The following is a 12397-nucleotide window of genomic DNA, read 5'->3' on the forward strand; positions in this document are numbered from 1 at the left end:
GCTCGATTCTTGGAATCATGCTGCTGACAGCCTTATAAACCGCATTTCAGTAGCAGCTGGGGAGGGTGTCTATGGGGGTGGAGTGGGAAGGTCACAGGGAAAATTAGAAAGGAGAAGAAACTTGTCTATTGAATCCACTACACCGACAGAGTCTTATCTCCCATTGGTTTAAAGTTAAACATAGAGCATGTGATCAACTGTCCATGACAAGGTCCCATCTGCATGGGTGCCGTCTTCATGTTAACAAGGAAGCCCCAGGACAGAGGCAGGAAGCCTGTAGCATTCAGGCAGGAGGTGAGAAGTGCTGAGTGGTCAGGGGGTGAGGTTCAGTTAGTTCCATCTCGGTGGTCAGGAACTATCAGGTGTGTGGGGATACCTTGGACACCTTGACCCTTAAGAATCTGCTGTTGCCCTGGTTCCTTGGCCTTGGGAAGAGTGCAAGGAATTTTTAGTGTGTGTTGGTCCAATGATAGGCATGCGATTCTGGAGGTTAGGTAATATAATCTAATGTATTGTGGTTTCATTTTCCTGTGGGGGGACATTTTCCCTTCCCTTTTCCCATAATAGCTGACAATCCTCCTTTGTGCATACATGGGTGGTTAGACACATTTATCGTTCTTTTATTTTCATGGAGATGGTAGCACTTTTATGCTCTGGATTTTATGCTCAATGTCTCAATTTCAGATCCCCTGCCTCACCTTATCCAGAAGTATATTTGGCAGGCTATTGCAATGATCCAGGTGAGAGTTAATCATGTGCATAAATATAACTTCCTTACTTCACAGGGAAGGATCAAATGAGGAACAGGAAATGAGATATGCATGATTTTTTTTTTTAGTTATGAGTTATTATATTGATCTTGTTATTATGTTGATTATAATTAATACATGATGCTTTAAAGGTGGGGGAGGAATAAATACGTTTTCACATTCCTCAGCCCCAGTGACAGTGCCTTAGTGTAAAATTTTAGGGATTATCTCATTCAAATTTTACCAGACAAAAAAAATGTCATGTCTCTAAGAGAAATGTCAACTTTAAGGTCATCGGAAAGAGAATACATGAATTATCTAGACAAGGTTATTTATTTAAGAAATATTTTTTACTTGCGTTCTCTTTTATTTAAAAGTTGTGCTATGTTTCTTTAGTGTAGCTTTCATTGCAAGTATATTTGCCTTCTCTTTTGTGTCAAAACTGGAATGCTTCTACAACTATATAAATTGTGCATCTTCAAACACTGATAAATTATGGTTTGTCAGTGAACTGACACATTATGATTTCCCCCTCTCATCAGCATTGATACAAATACATTTTATAAGGTTTTAAAGTGTGAATCAACTAAATTAACATTAAACTTATTTAAAATAATATACTTATACAAAATAAGGCAAAAATTTAGTAATCATTTTTGCTAACTCTCCATGTTGCTGCAGAGAATACAAATAGGAAATAGCTAAAAAGGACAGATAATTGATAAGTTATCATAAAGCTCAGGTTAAACACAAAGTAGGAATGAACTGCTTAACTTTCAAATCGGAACAATAAAGTGATTTGTTATTTAATTACCTTTCCTGTCCCCGATGCCAGGGTTGGTTCTATAAGCACTGCAGTTCATCAAAGCTCTCTTTTTTTCTTTTCCTATTTGTTTACTGACATTGATTCCTTTGCAAAATAGCCGCAGGGAGGAGGTCTTCTATTAGTAGTCTGGAATGAATAAGTAATTATGGTTAATAAATACCAGATTGTTAAGCATTGTGTAGCTAGCCATCTTTCTGAGATATAAAGAAAGGATAACTTTAGACGGTAAAAGAACTTTAAATCTATGTGTACATTTTGCTTATATTACCTGTGTAAGGTATAGGAAGGTCAAGTTCAGATTGAGACAGACACACTAGAAGAGTCTGGAAGATTGATTATATTCATGGTCAGGGGGGTAGTGGACAGCACGCTAGGCAGGGTCACAATGTAAGGAGAAGTGGGACTGAGGAGGTTTCCTTTTTGTGGTGGCGGTGGGAAGCACTAAGGTGCAGGAGATTCACGAGCATGGATTTGGCTGCTTGTGAAAGTGGTGCCCCTCAGCTCAGGTCAGATTTATGTAGAAGTGGCAGATGTATTGGTGGGGCTTGGCCACCTGGGAATCTCTGTAGCTGCTAATGCATCAATACACAGAAGCTAGAAAATGTGGTTTAATATAGAATAGCAATTGAACAATTAGGAAATAATATTTCCTGAATGAATTGGGGGTGGTCACGATAACACCGGTCAATGTAGTCTGAATTAAAAGCCTTGACTAAATAGTTGAAGGAAAACTAAATCTTGTTTGGTTTTTGTAAATGTGGCTATGGATTTTCTAACTTGTGAGAGCATGTCAACTTCCAGGCAGTAGCTTCCCTAATTCACCTCTTCTTCTTACTTCTCTCACCGTAATCTCACAGAATCATTCAGCTTAATCCAAGGTGAAGGACAGAAGAATCAATCGGCTTTTATGATTTAGTTACAGAGTCTTAAAACTGTTCACAGATTTTCATTCCAAAAGAAGACATAGAGATAGAATGAGGAAACTCTCAAGAATATTCAGCTGCAAAGAATGTCAGTTAAATAAGTATAGTATTCTATGAAAGGAAATAGACAATGTTTTGGACACTATATGTAGACAATGATTTTGCCTCCTTAATAAGAATTGAAATTAAGCAGCATTATAAATTTGTCTATGTTTTAACCCAGTGATCTCACTTTTCATATCCTAAGTAGAAATCTGCACAAATGAGTTCTGAAAGTTTGGTCTCTGGAGCTTCAGTTTTGACATCACTTGGAAATTGTCTAAAATTCACACTTTCAGGTTCTATCCCAGACACATTGCATACACTCTTCAGGCAATTCCAGTGCTTTGACAACCATAGCTGTCCATTATTGTTCACCCTTAGGAAATCGGTTACCTATGTCTATTATGAAATTTTAAAAGAATGATATCTGAAAATATGCACCAATATATTAAACTGTTTTTCAATGCATGCATGGTAAATATTAAGATGTTGCTTGTCTAATTTGTTTGCTTATTTAAATTTGTTTGCCATGCTTTGGATTAAAGTGAAACCTACAGAGAAGAAAAAAGGACAGATAATGAATAAGCAGCTTGGTTATTATTTTTTTTTTTTTTTACATTTGAAGTAGTATATTTTTGGGGGGAAATTTCACCTTTTTTTTATTAATTAAAAAAAGAATTAACAAAACAATTAGAAATCATTCCATTCTACATGTACAATCACTAATTCTTAATAACATCACATAGTTGCATATTCATCATTTCTTAGTACATTTGCATCGATTTAGAAAAAGAAATAAAAAGACAACAGAATAAGAATTAAAACATTAATAGAAAGAAAAAAAAAAACAAAAAAACAAACCTATACCTCACATGCAGCTTCATTCAGTGTTTTAACATAATTGCATTACAATTGGGTAGTATTGTGCTGTCCATTTCCGAGTTTTTATATCCAGTCCCATTGTACAGTCTGTATCCCTTCAGCTCCAATTACCCCTTCTCTTTTTTTTTTTTTTTAATTAACGGAAAAAAAGAAATTAACCCAACATTTAGAAATCATACCATTCTACATATGCAATCAGTAATTCTTAACATCATCACATAGATGCATGATCATCATTTCTTAGTACATTTGCATTGGTTTAGAAAAACTAGCAACATATCCGAAAAAGATATAGAATGTTAATATAGAGACAAAAATAAAAGTAATAATAGTAAAGTCAAAACAAAACAAAACAAAACAAAAACCTATAGCTCAGATGCAGCTTCATTCACTGTTTTAACAAGATTACTTTACAATTAGGTATTATTGTGTTGTCCATTTTTGAGTTTTTGTATCTAGTCCTGTTGCACAGTCTGTATCCCTTCAACTCCAATTGCCCATTATCTTACCCTGTTTCTACTTCCTGCTGGACTCTGTTACCAATGACATATTCCAAATTTGTTCTCGAATGTCTGTTCACATCAGTGGGACCATACAGTATTTGTCCTTTAGTTTTTGGCTAGACTCACTCAGCATAATGTTCTCTAGGTCCATCCATGTTATTACATGCCTCATAAGTTTATCCTGTCTTAAAGCTGCATAGTGTTCCATCGTATGTATATACCACAGTTTGTTTAGCCACTCTTCTGTTGATGGAGACTTCGGCTGTTTCCATCTCTTTGCAATTGTAAATAACGCTGCTATAAACATTGGTGTGCAAATGTCCGTTTGTGTCTTTGCCCTTAAGTCCTTTGAGTATATTCCCAGCAATGGTATTGCTGGGTCGTATGGCAATTCTATATTCAGCTTTTTGAGGAACCGCCAAACTGCCTTCCACAGTGGTTGCACCATTTGACATTCCCACCAACAGTGGATAAGTGTGCCTCTTTCTCCGCATCCTCTCCAGCACTTGTCATTTTCTGTTTTGTTGATAATGGCCATTCTGGTGGGTGTGAGATGATATCTCATTGTGGTTTTGATTTGCATTTCTCTAATGGCCAGGGACATTGAGCATCTCTTCATGTGCCTATTGGCCATCCGTATTTCCTGTTCTGATAGGTGTCTGTTCAAGTGTTTTTCCCATTTTGTAATTGGATTGGCTGTCTTTTTGTTGTTGAGATGAACAATCTCTTTATAAATTCTGGATACTAGACCTTTATCTGATATATCATTTCCAAATATTGTCTCCCATTGTGTAGGCTGTCTTTCTACTTTCTTGAGGAAGTTCTTTGATGCACAAAAGTGTTCAATTTTGAGGAGCTCCCATTTATTTATTTCCTTCTTCAGTGTTCTTGCTTTAGGTTTAAGGTCCATAAAACCGCCTTCAGTTGTAAGATCCATAAGATATCTCCCAACATTTTCCTCTAACTGTTTTATGGTCTTAGACCTAATGTTTAGATCTTTGATCCATTTTGAGTTAACTTTTGTATAGGGTGTGAGAGATGGGTCTTCTTTCCTTCTTTTGCATATGGATATCCAGTTCTCTAGGCACCATTTATTGAAGAGACTGCTCTGTCCCAGGTGGGTTGGCTTGACTGCCTTATCAAAGATCAAATGTCCATAGATGAGAGGGTCTATATCTGAGCACTCTATTCGATTCCATTGGTCGATATATCTATCTTTATGCCAATACCATGCTGTTTTGACCACTGTGGCTTCATAATATGCCTTAAAGTCCGGCATCGCGAGACCTCCAGCTTCGTTTTTTTTCCTCAAGATGTTTTTAGCAATTCGGGGCACCCTGCCCTTCCAGATAAATTTGCTTATTGGTTTTTCTATTTCTGAAAAATAAGTTGTAGGGATTTTGATTGGTATTGCATTGACTCTGTAAATCAATTTAGGTAGGATTGACATCTTAACTATATTTAGTCTTCCAATCCATGAACACGGTATGCCCTTTCATCTATTTAGGTCTTCTGTGATTTCTTTTAACAGTTTTTTGTAGTTTTCTTTATATAGGTTTTTTGTCTCTTTAGTTAAATTTATTCCTAGGTATTTTATTCTTTTAGTTGCGATTGTAAATGGGATTCGTTTCTTGATTTCCCCCTCAGCTTGTTCATTACTAGTGTATAGAAATGCTACAGATTTTTGAATGTTGATCTTGTAACCTGCTACTTTGCTGTACTGATTTATTAGCTCTAGTAGTTTTGTTGTGGATTTTTCTGGGTTTTCGACGTATAGTATCATATCGTCTGCAAACAGTGATAGTTTTACTTCTTCCTTTCCAATTTTGATGCCTTGTATTTCTTTTTCTTGTCTAATTGCTCTGGCTAGAACCTCCAACACAATGTTGAATAATAGTGGTGATAGTGGACATCCTTGTCCTGTTCCTGATCTTAGGGGGAAAGTTTTCAATTTTTCCCCATTGAGGATGATATTAGCTGTGGGTTTTTCATATATTCCCTCTATCATTTTAAGGAAGTTCCCTTGTGTTCCTATCTTTTGAAGGATGTTGAATCTTGTCAAATGCCTTCTCTGCATCAATTGAGATGATCATGTGATTTTTCTGCTTTGATTTGTTGATATGGTGTATTACATTAATTGATTTTCTTATGTTGAACCATCCTTGCATACCTGGGATGAATCCTACTTGGTCATGATGTATAATTCTTTTAATGTGTTGTTGGATACGATTTGCTAGAATTTTATTGAGGATTTTTGCATCTATATTCATTAGAGAGATTGGTCTGTAGTTTTCTTTTTTTGTAATATCTTTGCCTGGTTTTGGTATGAGGGTGATGTTGGCTTCATAGAATGAATTAGGTAGTTTTCCCTCCACTTCGATTTTTTTGAAGAGTTTGAGGAGAATTGGTACTAATTCTTTCTGGAACGTTTGGTAGAATTCACATGTGAAGCCATCTGGTCCTGGACTTTTCTTTTTAGGAAGCTTTTGAATGACTAATTCAATTTCTTTACTTGTGATTGGTTTGTTCAGGTCATCTATGTCTTCTTGAGTCAAAGTTGGTTGTTCATGTCTTTCCAGGAACCCATCCATTTCATCTAAATGGTTGTATTTATTAGCGTAAAGTTGTTCATAGTATCCTGTTATTACCTCCTTTATTTCTGTGAGGTCAGTAGTTATGTCCCCTCTTCCATTTCTGATCTTAAACTTGGTTATTTTACACTGTTTAGAAACCTACATAATCACTACTCTGCTTAAGATATAAACATTATCACAGGCCAGAATCCACCCTATTTCTCCCTCCCACAGTTCCTCCCACAGAGTTAACAATTATTCTGACTTGACTCATTTGGCCTATTTTTAAAAATTTTATAAGTCATGTGGTAGTGTTCTTCTGTGCCTGCCTTATCTCACTAAAATGACTGTTTGTGAACTTTATCCCCATTATGGCATATGTCAGTGGTTCAACATTTTCTATTCCTTCATATTATTAGCTTGCATGAATATGGTACTATATATTCATTATAATAATAGTGGGCATTTTGCTTGTTGACAGTTTGGGCTCTTAAGGATGCAAAGGTATGAACATTCTTTCATATGTGTTTTATATATATTATAAATTATATATATATATAATTTATGATATATATTATCTTAGTATTATCTTAGTCTAAGTTCCCTCAGAAGCTTACCCTGAGAAAAGAATGCGAGTCAAGTAAATTATCTGGGAGCTGATCCCAGGAAGCGTTAATCGAGATAGGAAACTGAGACAGTTGAGACTGGGAGGAGAAGACCGTCAATAAATGGTACATTTTCACCTGTTACTGCTTTGGTGGCTGGTGGTTATTCCCACTGAGGAACTTTGTAAGACAAGGTGGACATGGTTATCTAAGCAAAGATGAAGGAACATGGTATTAATCCATCAATTCCTCTCAGTCACTGTGGAGCGTTGTCTCTTCAACTCGCAGGCGTTTCTGGCTTGATCAATACATCAGAGTGTTTTACGCAAACAGATAACACTACAGACAGAAAGCGGCAGGTTGGACATTGCCAGTTCAGAGTAAAAGGAAATGGCAAATTCCTAAGGGAAATTGATGAGGTCTCCACGGCTTCTAACACAGGCATGCACCCAGAAATTCAACTGATGGGTCAAGAGGATCAGATGTATTCAGCTTCGGTAGACACTGGTGAAGAGTTCTCCAAAGTGGGATTGCCCATCATTTATATTCCCATTAACAGTATGAGTTCAAGTTGCTCCATGTTCCTGATGACATTATATTGTCAGGTTTTTATAATTTTATTGATATTATTACTTTTGGGGCATTCTGGTGTGTGATATTATTACTTTTGGGGCATTCATTATAGTATTAATCTACAATCCCCGTGAATGAAATACTTATTTGTCATTTGTAAATTATTTTTTCGCCAATTGTCTGTTCAAGAATTTTTCACAAATTTTAATTGACTTTTAGTTCTTTTCCTTACATGTGTGTGTACATGCATTTTTTGCAGAGAATTTGAATTTGAAATATTTTCACAAATATATTCTCCCATCCTGTGCCCTGTATTTTCATGGTATTAACAGTGTCTTTTGATGAACCTAAGTTCACAAAGTATTGAAGCCCCCCAAAATAGTATTTTTTTAATGGTCAGTACTTTTAGCATCCTAGGAACTCTGATAAATTGAGGCCATGAAGATGTTCTTCTATGTTATTTTCAGAAACTTTTTTATTTTATTTTTCATATATTGGTCTATTATTCACTGGGAATTGATTTCTGCATGGTTTAAAGTGGAAGTTAAGGTTCATTTCTTCCTTACATGGGTACCTGATTGATTTAGCATCATTCATTGAAATCATTTTTTTGTCAATATGACTTTTGTTGTCAATCTGTTGACCAGCTGTTCATTTTTGTTCACTAGTTTTATGTTTTTTTTTTACTTTTAAGTGTGTTTCATTATGTTCAATCTGCTTGGGTTTCATTGAGTTTCTTGAATCCATGGCACGACATCTTTACTTATGTTAGTAAAATTGTTAGATGTTGCCTCTTCAAATATTGCTTTGTAATTACTTTCTTCTTCAGGTTCTCCTGTTCCTCTTGTCCAGTATATCTCATATGCTCTTTTATGTACAATTTTTTAAACTCTCAGCTTTTCTTAGATTTTATAAAATGTATCCTCACACTTTGTGTTTAACATTCTTTTAGCTATATTTCAATAATATTTAAAGTGATTATTGTACAATAGCGTTCAAATAAATAAAACACTAAAAAAGAGAATTCAGTGTTACCTGTATCATCTATTCCTTGTAAAAATTTTCCCAAAACTTAATGACTTGAAACGCCACATTTTTATTATCTTACACAGGTTTTGAGGGTGAGTAATGAAGAGATGACTTGGTTGGTTTTGGCTTTGGGTCTCTCATGAGGTCACAGTCACATTATCAGCTGGAGCTAATATGAAAGCTTGACTGGGGTTGGGGTTCCATTTCTGAGATGACTCACGTAGCTGCTGGCAGAAGGCCTCAGCGTCCTGCCAGCTGTTGGTAGAATGCCTCAGTTTCTCACCACCTGGTTCTTCTAAATGGATGCTTGTCCTATGACATTGCTCTGGCTTCCTCTGGAGCAAGGGATGCAGGAGTGAGGCAGAAGCCACAATGTTCTTTACGACATGGCATTAGAGGTGATATACAACTTTTCATACAGGCCAGCCCTAATGTAGCAACCAAAGAAACTCTGAAGGTTGATGGGAATCACTGGGTTTCATTTTGGAGGCTGGATACCATTCGCTGACTCCAGGTTCTTCTTGTTATGTCATACTCCATTGAATCAGACTAACATGCCCATCAAGAATGTGTGTAAGAACTACATAAAATACAAAAAGCATGTTTGAGGCTATTGGAAAGCAATCAAGGAAGTAAGGACTTAGGGCCAGGATAGCTGAAAGAATGAAAATGCTTTGAGCTGAGACCTGTTTTTATCTTTCTTTTCTCAGTGTATTGCCTGATGTGTGACACAGAGCACAAAGGCCTAGCAATAAACAGTGACAGGTTCTCTGGGTTGGAGAGATGGAAATTGGATTTCAGGGCTCCATGCTTAGCCAAGAGCCAACGCATGTCCAATTATATAGCTCTAGGCTTTGGAGCGAAGAGCAAGACCTGAGGATGCTGTCCTGAGTTACATATACTGATCAGGATACATACCTTCTCTCGTTTCTTCAGACATTTGCTGAATATGGCTTAATACATTTTTATATCACACTTGAAATATCTCAGAATCAATTTTGTAATCAGAGAGAAGTACATCAGTTTTGCAATGAAGAAACCCCAGATAATAATAATAATGCTTTTTCCTGATGTTGAACTTATCTTATGTGTTCCAGAGGAGTTCTCAAAGGGGGAGAGATTGATGCATGCAAGATTAAGGTGGTGAATGTTCATGTACAATCTTTGGGTTATTTTAGTAAGGCAACAATAATACAAAGATTTGCAGTAAGTTTGGAAGGTATATTTTATGCACGGGAAATGCACACATATATACAGGCATATAGTTATATATATATAAATATACATAAAATGGTTATATATGTATATGTGTGCGTATACAAAGGGCAGGTACTTTGTCAATATTTTACAGACATTATCTCACATGTACAGATAATCTCTAAAAAAATCCCTGTGAGGTAAGTATATTACTCAAAGTAAGGCTTAATTGCTATAACAGATATAAACAAAATACATATTTTTTTCTCTGCATATGCTACTAGTACTTGATAGATAAAGCCAGGTGAGCATGTGTTGGAACATGTGTTCTACCTGTTTCCTCCTATTCCTTTGGTTATTGTCCTCATCTGCATAGAAAGATTGATGCCTGAAAATCCAAGTTTTAGCTAACTTGAAAGGAAAAGTGCAAAATGCAATGAAAACATGGAGGGGGGATACCCACGATCTTAAAGATGTCAGCCTAGCACCCATCAGTTTTACTTACAACCCAGTGGAGAGAGCATGGCCAAATTGTAACATCTAAAAGTGACAGGGCCTGGGAATTTAGTCTAGATATTTATGGAGAATTTTTCTAATGGTAAACATGGAAGAGTGGCTTTCTGCCCTTGAATATGTTCTCTCTTTTATCTGTGGTGGTTGCACCCCTAATTTTTGGCCAAGCATAAGCTTGTACACAATGTACACCATGTTGCTGAGCCTTCCTTGCAGCTAAACGTGGCCATGTAACTCATTATGCATATAAGTACCTTGCGCTATGTATCTGCTTCTTCTAGAGTTAGCATTGGTATACCCTTTACCTCTCCACCTTTATCCCTTCCTTTCCCCTTGGACTCTGAGGTAGAAGTCATGAGTGATGGAACAACAAGATGTAAGGATTGCATTTTCCCATACTACTTGCTCAGAGCTTGCTTAATTCTCCATTATTTTTTGGTTTCTGCAACAAATCGCTAAATTTAATCGTAACTGTTATAGTAGGTATTATTTTCCCTATTTTAATGACAAACTTAGGTCCTGAGAGGTAAATAAACTCAAGTCAGTCTTTCTTCAAAATCAGTGCATCTTCCCCTGCCCCCACATTAACAGTCAATATCAAAACAGAAACACAAACCCCTCAGCATTAATGGGACTGGTCATACATGCATCTCCTGAGATGAGAATGTAAGTAAGTTGTTTAGTCAAATCATTGTGTGCTCAGCCAATTTTTAGGTCATCGTGTTAAGTCAATGCTAACTGTCCTGTCCTTTGCAAGCATCATCTCGGCTGCTTTTTGAAAAAACTCTGGAATTCAGAGCATCAAAGGAAGAGGTAACGAAGAAAGTCAGATATGTTGAACTAAATGAAATACCTGTTAAAAGCAGATAGGGAAATCCCATCAGTTTAGAGAATGAACAGTGTCTACTCTAGTGTGTGCCTCAAATGTCTTGGAATGGAAGGATACAAATCAAATCTCTCCCTTTATTTTCTTTTGTTAATAACAGATGTGTGAACATTAAAGCTGTCCAAGGGCTTACGAGGAGATGGGTTAGCTGATCCCTCCCAATGACTGACATCCTTGCATTGCAGGAATTGACTGATGTAGAGATGATTTAGTCTTTTTACCTTGAGGTTGTCAAAGAGATAGGCTCATGGAGTGTGCACTGGTTACAAGTTGCTGACTGAGGCTGATTTTCCCTCTAAGAGGTGGGATTATGCACTAACTGGGGGAAAAAACATGAAAGCTTAGGCCATAATAAAAGCTATTTCTCTTAATAATAACATTAATATTCTTAAGGCATTTTGGAATGCATATTAGGCACGTAGTTACTGAATAAGCCATTGTATTGTCTGACACAACATTTTCTTTTATGAAATAAAAAGATCACATGGCAGGGATTCATTTGGCAGTGTGGAAAGGACATAGAAGGATGAAGATAAATGTTCTAAACCTAACCCTGTTACTAAGTCACAAGGTGACCTTGGGAGGGAAATTACTTGGATTTTCTCAATCTCATGGTCCACATTTATAAAATGAGATTTAAACCACATAAGGGGTCTTTCAGTTATAAAATTAAACAAGGGAAAATCTAGAATTCTATCTCAATTCTAGCATAAACTGTACTAACTGCTGGGAGCAGGAATAACTCTCAGCTACTTTTTTTTTTTTTATGAGAATCTGAATTTTTATTGCAGTCCATGAAATGAGTTGCCAGAGTAACAAGGCACTGCTGATTATATATCTAGTCCAGTGAATAGAACTACTGTGTTTCAGTGGAAGAATCCCAGAAAAATTCCAAAAAAGTTGAATATGGCCTTCTAGATAATCAGGAAGGCCTTACACGATGGCTTGACGTCACCAGGGGTGTCAATGACCTCTCTGGTTGTGGGAGCCATGGTGCACTCTGCCGGGCCTGGAACCTCCATCCCAGAGCTCTGTTCTGTAGGGTGATCCTTCTCCCCGTTCTTACACTTCCAAGGAAAGGCACAATTTCCTGTTG

At 36.6% G+C, this 12397-nt stretch overlaps 1 long non-coding RNA gene across 4 annotated transcripts in view; it reads right to left on the reverse strand.

The window, feature by feature from the left end:
* Positions 1-1495: 1495 nt before the first annotated feature.
* Positions 1496-12397, reverse strand: part of LOC143643749 (uncharacterized) — a 69654-nt gene continuing 58752 nt past the window's right edge. For all 4 annotated transcript variants that reach the window (XR_013156369.1, XR_013156367.1, XR_013156370.1 and 1 more), the window contains one exon: positions 1496-1701. This is a non-coding gene — a long non-coding RNA (uncharacterized LOC143643749). The remainder of the gene's footprint in view (positions 1702-12397) is intronic.

This window comes from Tamandua tetradactyla, chromosome 8, assembly GCF_023851605.1.
Source record: "Tamandua tetradactyla isolate mTamTet1 chromosome 8, mTamTet1.pri, whole genome shotgun sequence".
Taxonomy (NCBI): Eukaryota; Metazoa; Chordata; class Mammalia; order Pilosa; family Myrmecophagidae; genus Tamandua; species Tamandua tetradactyla.